Genomic DNA, 7,400 nt, shown 5'->3' with positions numbered 1-7,400 from the left:
GGTCAAGTTCATTAAAGTAAGCCTTCCAAATCTTATTAGAGGCTTAGGCTTGACAAAAATTTTCACAATTTTGATGGGTTGCCTATTCTAATCTTATATAAGCTATGATCAGTCCATAAGAGTATGGAAAACCTCTTTGACATTCTATAAAACCCACATTATTATTTTTATTTTTAATACTTTTTTAGATAAATGAGCTGTTAAATTAATTTTATGTAATCTTTATAAAATATTAATTATCGAGTATTGTTTATAGTTCGCGTTTCGCTTCATCAATTAGAATTGTGGAAGAGAAAAACATCACTAGACATAGTGTATAAAATTCCTAAGCGTTGATCTTAGGGGTGTAAAAGAGTTAAGTGTGCTCTCAAGCTAGCTTGGACTTGGTTCAATAAGTGACTCATGAGCTAAGCTTGATGAGCTAACAATCTAAGGTCAAGCCAATCTTGACTCAACTCGAAGGTTCGTGAGCCAAATTGTTGTAAAAAATATTAATAGAAAATATACTAAATTAATTAAACTTCTAGATTTTTCAATAACTATAAAAAAAAATTAAAAATATATATATTTAATATTGTATATCAAATAATTTCTTATTATTCATCTCTTACTTACTCCTTCTATTTATTATTTTCTTATAGCTCTAGTTTAAATTAAAGTTTTCTTCTCTCTTTCATAATAAACTCACCGGCTCTTATAACAGCTCAAACTCGTAGAACTAAGTTTGAGCTCGAGCTCGAACTCCAGTAATTAATCATGCTCAAGTTGAGGGCCACTCAAGCTCGACTCTACTTGTTTATGACCCTATGGTTAATCTACTTGAGAAAAATTGAAAAAAAAAAGGTGTACTTTTGCAAGTACATATCACACAATTTTTATATATTTGCATATCTAACTCTTCAATTTTCATACTTGCATGCAAACACTTGAAACTTTAACATTATATAAAAAAAATAACATCATTATTAACATTTAAAAGTGAAGTATATAATTTTATACATAATTTATGATACTAAATTCTATTATAATTGTAAGTATTAAACCTTAGACGTTTCATTCGTTAATACATAATAACGAAAAATTATTACGTCCATACTCCGGATGTAGATATACTTTTGGAGTCCAATGCATCACCTCCACGTGGAGCTTACAGAAAAAAATACACTCGTTTTTCTGTGATCCGGCCCGGTAACACAGAGAAATATTTCTCTCGTGTTATTCCGGGTTATTCAGGTGTTATTGTAGTGGTATTGATATGTTATTGTGTTATTACAACACCGAGAAAATTTTCATAATACACTAACATATGAATACCACCACAATAACACCTGAATAACGCGGAATAACACGGGGAGAATATTCATCTGTGCTAAAATGAACTTTTTTTTAATTATTTTTCTGTCACCTCCACGTGGCGTGATTTTATTTGACTCCGGACGTCGTATCTCTACATCCGGAGTCCGGACGTGTTATTGTAGTGGTATTGATATGTTATTGTGTTATTACAATACCGAGAAAATTTTCATAATACACTAACATATGAATACAACCACAATAACACCTGAATAACGTGAAATAACATGGTGGGAATATTTCTCTGTGCTAAAATAAATTTTTTTTATTATTTTTCTGTCATATCCTCGTGACGTGATTTTATTGGAGTCCGGATGTCGTATCTCTACATCCAGAGTTCAGATGTAATATTTGTTAACATGATAACTGCGTGGCATCCATGTAAATTTCTCAAAAAATCATCAATGGGTCCCACTAACACAAACATATATATAAATATATAAATAAGCAAGCAAACAAATAAATAGATAAATAAATAAATAAATAAATAAATATATAGTGCTGTTGAAGGTTGTTTTATTTTTCACCAAAATACGTAAAACCAAAACTATTTTTTAATAACAAAATAAAAATAAAATCCGAAATAGAATATTAGTTTGCTTTATATATTTATTATATTTATTCCCTAAAAAATTTCATAAATTGAAATCTTGACAAGGAATTTAAATTATTAATCACATCCATTTACATATTTTATTAGCTGAAATTTCTTTGAATACTAAGTAAAAGAAGTCATAATATTTTCTTGACCATCATCTCGTAAAATGCGAAAAGTAAAGGTATTATAATACCTAAATTAGACATTAAATACTAAGGCTTAGATCACATCATGCCAAGTTAGAATTATAATGTATATTTGTATTATAATTAAGTTTATGGGAGATGGTAATAAAAAAAATCTTTTGAAAATTATTTGTTCTTAATAAATATATTATCACGAACAAATATAATCATAATCATTCTTCCAATTAAAGACATGATTTTGGCCTCCAAATGTCATTGCATGCATGTGAAATCCGTCACTGATACGTAATTCATGCTTAAACAGCGAGAAAATGAAAATATTACAGGCACACGGACCGTGTGGATCGCACGATGCCGTATGTTCGACGGTATGATGCGATTCACGTTATCATCCATTCTCTTGTGGCTCAACTCTTAGCTGTGTTATGTTACGCATATAAACCGAAAAACCAAAAAAGGGAGTTGGTGTAGCCAAGCAGGTGGCATGGAACAAAATGGATCAACTCTTAGCTGTGTTATAGAATGCACACCTATCTTCTTTATTTTCTTAGAAATATATAAATTTAAATCTCAATTAAAAATTTAAATAATCAGAAGTGTTTAATTACTTTTTTAGTAAATCTTGAATTCTATTTAGAAGTCAAAATATTTTCTTGACTATTTTTCAATGAGCAAAATCTCGCTATTATCATTTTTCTGACTAATTTTTATACATAGCACCCGAGCACCCTGCAAACCGATATATTTACATGTGCCAAGATCGAACTATTGAAAATTTGATAGAAAAATGGAAAACATGGGTTGAAGTTTAGTCGTGAATTTTGATATTTGCCCGAGAATTTGAGAAACGGACGAAAGAAGGTGTTAGATTTGTAAATAACAATGTTTAGGATGTTATGTATGTAATTGTTAAGTTTCTTCTCTATTTTAAGTTAGAATTGAACTTATGATGTATATCTAAACTATAAATAATAAAATGGATTGAGATGCTAAATAAAATAATATCTCTGAGATATGGACCTTTAAAAAATACATTTAGCATGAAGAAAAATTAAAATAGCCGTTCTTGTCTACATATCCATTTTTCCACGTGGCGTGTTATGCATGTTGTCTACTGTTAATGATGTTGATGCAAACTAGCACTATAGTCTTAGCCTCCAAATCTTATTGTCTCCATATGAAATCCATTGCCCAAATGTTGATCTTGATTTCTAATTTCTCACATTCATACATGTAATATTAGGGTCGAATTTAAAAATATCTATGCATCTTTTTAAATAGGTTAATTAGTATTTCAAGTATTTAAAAATATAATTTAACTATAGATAGAATTGCTTGTGTAATGGGCGACTTGTCGGTAGTTAAATGGGCAAGATTAATGGTATGATGATCATCAGTTGCTCTTGGATAGAACTGTAATCGACCCGAGTATATCATAGTTTGGACTTGGTTTGGTAAAATCATAAGTTGTTCATGTTCGGCTTGAGCTTGTGTCGAGATTTCATATATTTTTTAGGCTTGACTTGTTTAAATTTTTTTAATTTTTTTAACTTGATACGTACTTAATTTGTTTATGACATGTCAAAGAGTATTTAAACTAGCTAAAAATTCAAAGGAGTATCTAGATATTCATACAAAAAATTAAATAAATATTTTACAAATTTGATCGAAGCTATTAATTTATTTATTATAAACTCTAAACCATACAATAGCTTAACTTTTGTTTCTCCTCCATTCTCCTTTAAATCCCTTACTTAGGAGCTGCTTAGTAGAATGATATGTGTCGTATTTTAACATGATCTAACCTAAGTCCTACCTAACAACTAAAATAACAACTTCAAAACTTACAGAAACTTAATATTGAGTATTTATATATCATCTATGAGCTATCAACAAACAAGCTTATATTCTAGTTACTTAAATATTATTTAAATAATATATCATAAATGATATGAGCTATCATCGGGCTTAATATTGAGTATTTAACAATTTACTTATTGAACAACAAATAAATTTGTTCATGAACTTAAATAAACTAGATATAAAATGTTCATTTTTAGTTTATTTAAGCTTAGAGCCTTTAAAAACTATTCAAGCTTGTTTATTTACTAATTTGAACGGACATGATCAAGTCTTAATCGAGCCTAATTCGAGTTATTTATGGAGTATAATAGCTCCTTCACAATCTTAGTCTTTGAGAAGCAACAACCAAAAAAAAAGAAGAGGAAAAAAAGAAGGATGAAAGAATAAAAAAAGAAAGAAAATAAAGAAAGTAAGAAGGCGACGTTCTTATCATCAAAATGATGAGGACATTAGATCATATTATATGAAGAATAAGGGATAACAAATATTGAAAGATGTATGAATTTATTTTCTTATGTATCATTTTATAAATATTGTGATGGTGTGGCCTAATCATTTTAAAGATGAAGTAGTTATGTGATTTCTTAGTTTTGTGGCAACTCAAACATCCATTTTACTTTCTTATAGTTGAAGAAATGAGATGTGAATAGGTCAAGTTCATTAAAGTAAGCCTTCCAAATCTTCTAAGAGGCTTAGGCTTGACAAAAATTTTGACAATTTGGATGGGTTGCCTATTCTAATCTTATATAAGCTAAACCAAGCTAAGATCACTCTATAAGCCAAAGGAAAACTTGTCCGGACTTCTCTAGAGATGAAGTCTCGAGTTGAAGGAGTAAAGCATTGAAAAGCAAAAAAGTTTTTGTACTACTCTCCAAAAGAAAAAAAGAGGAAGAAGTTATATGTACATTATGTTTTTTTATCTTAAACACTATTTTAGATAAATTAGCTGTTAAATTAATTTTATTTAATCTTTACAAAATATTACTATATTTTGTGTTAGGCTTCATCAATTAGAATTGTGGAGGGAAAAAATCAGTAGACATGATGCGTAAGTCTCCATAGTGTTGATCTTAGAGTATAAATGAGTTAATTTTGCCCGCGAGATAGCTTGGACTCGGTTCAATAAGTGGCTCATGAGCTACGCTCGATGAGCTAACAATCTAAACTCAAGCCAACCTTGACCCACTCGAAAGTTCGTGAGCCAAATTGTTCTAAAAATATTAATATAATATATATTAAATATATTAAACTTTCAGATATAAAAATATTAATATAAAATATATTAAATATATTAAACTTCCAAACTTATCTATATTTATAAAAAAATATTTAAAAAATTATATTTAACATTTAATATCAAGTGATTTCTTATTATTTATCTTTTAATTACATATTCTATTTGTTATTTTATTATAGCTCTAGTTTAAATTAAAGCTATTTTCTCTCTTTCATAATAAATTCAGTGGCTCTTATGACAACTCGAACTCATAATATTAAGTTTAATCTCGAGCTCAAACTCCATTAATTAATCAAGCTCAAGTTGAGGGCCACTCAAGCTCGACTCGGACTTGTTTATAACCCTATGATTGATCTTCTTGAGAAAGAAATGAAAAAGGTGTACCTTTACATGTATATAACACACAATATATCACACAATTCTTATATATTTACATATCTAACCCTTCAAATTTCATACTTGCATGCACAACACTTGAAACTTTAACATCATATAAGAAAATAATATCATTATTAACATTTAAAAGTGAAATATATAAGTTTATACATAAATTTATGACACTAAATTACATTATAAATGTAAATATCAAAGTTTAGATGTTGCATATGTTAATACATAATAACTGTGTGGCATCCATGTAAATTTCCCAAAAAGCATAAATAGGTCCAACTAACACAAACATATATATATATATATATATAACACTGTTGTTACTGTTACTGCGAGTGATGTGATGCTGAGGACTGGGAGCTGCGGCGATAATGGGGATCCTTGCTAGGGCTTCGTTTCTTGACCTCGGGTTGGGTACCTCGGATTGGGTGAGATCTTTTCTGTTTCTTTCTCCTTTTTTGATTTTTCGCATGCTTTGAGCTCCCTAGATCCGGATCTGAAAGATTTGTTGGTTTTTTTCTTTTATTTTGCTATTTTTGGATTTCAATTTCCAGATCGAGGGATTTTTTTTGATTTTTTTGTGTTGTTTCTTGCTCTTATTTCCAGATCTTGGGTTGCTTCTATTTTACTTCTTCTTTTCTTCTTGCTTCTTTATGTTTTCCTGATCTTGTTTTATGTTTTCCTGATCTGTTTTTCTTTTCCTGCTTTGCTTTTTATTTTCGATCTGCTTTACCATGCTTCCGGGCACGCGATCTTTTGTGGATGTTGTTCATGATGGAGGTGGTGTATCGACCCCTCCTCCTCTGAGTTCTTTCCTCAGAGTTTTCATGATTCGCTTTCTCTTGGTAGTGACTACTCCTTTATTAGGAAGCTAGGGAAAAACAAATGGGAAGCTTGCTCTTTTTGTTAATGAGGATGAAACTTCAACCCTTGCTTCTTCTTGTCGCTTAGCTCTTGTTGGCAAGTTTACCTATGGTATCCCCAAAATCAAAATCATCCGTCGTGAGCTTGAAATGTTAAAACTTAAGGGTTGGTGGAAGGTTGACATTATAGATGGTAGACACATTTTCATACAATTAGCCAATGATGAAGATTATACTAGGTTGTTTGCGAAACGTTATCTATGGATTGAAAGCAGCATGATGAAATTTAGAAAATGGTCCATACACTTTGACCCTAAAGCTGAACTACCTATTATTCTTGTATGGATACGTTTTTCAGGTCTTAAACTTCATTTGTTTAACCATGAAATTCTTTTCTCTCTTGCTGCCGCGTACGGGAAACCTTTAAAAATGGATCATGCCACATTTACGATTTCTCGCCCTTCAGAAGCACACATATTAATGGAAAGGGACATAACACTACTCTTTTGTAACAAAGTTTGGATTGGGTCGCAACACCAAGGATATTGGCAACCCGTAGAAATTGAACGACACTCGCCTTATTGCACACACTGTCGTATGTTCGGTCATCAAAATATCTCATGCTTTAGATTGAACCCACAGCTTAAACAAACTGATAAGGGAGTAAGTGGCATCTCTAAGAATGCTAAGAATACTGTTATCCCTATGCCTCTTGGGGTTGAAGGAGTCAAAGCTATGGATGAAAATAATGTTGGTAAAGCTTTGGAGGTTAATCAGGCTATTCAATCCATTGAGGTGGAGGCAATACCTGTTAGTGAGTTAATGAACATCCTGCTGAGATAATGAATGTTACGTTAGCGGAAAATGATTTATTTAATACTGCTAACACTACTATTTACCATTCTAATGCTACTGAGTTGAATGATTGTCACTCTAATGGAAATGCCCCC

Source organism: Phalaenopsis equestris, unplaced genomic scaffold (assembly GCF_001263595.1).
Source record: "Phalaenopsis equestris unplaced genomic scaffold, ASM126359v1 Scaffold000567, whole genome shotgun sequence".
NCBI classification, from domain to species: domain Eukaryota; kingdom Viridiplantae; phylum Streptophyta; class Magnoliopsida; order Asparagales; family Orchidaceae; genus Phalaenopsis; species Phalaenopsis equestris.
Note: the sequence above shows the minus strand (reverse complement) of the source record.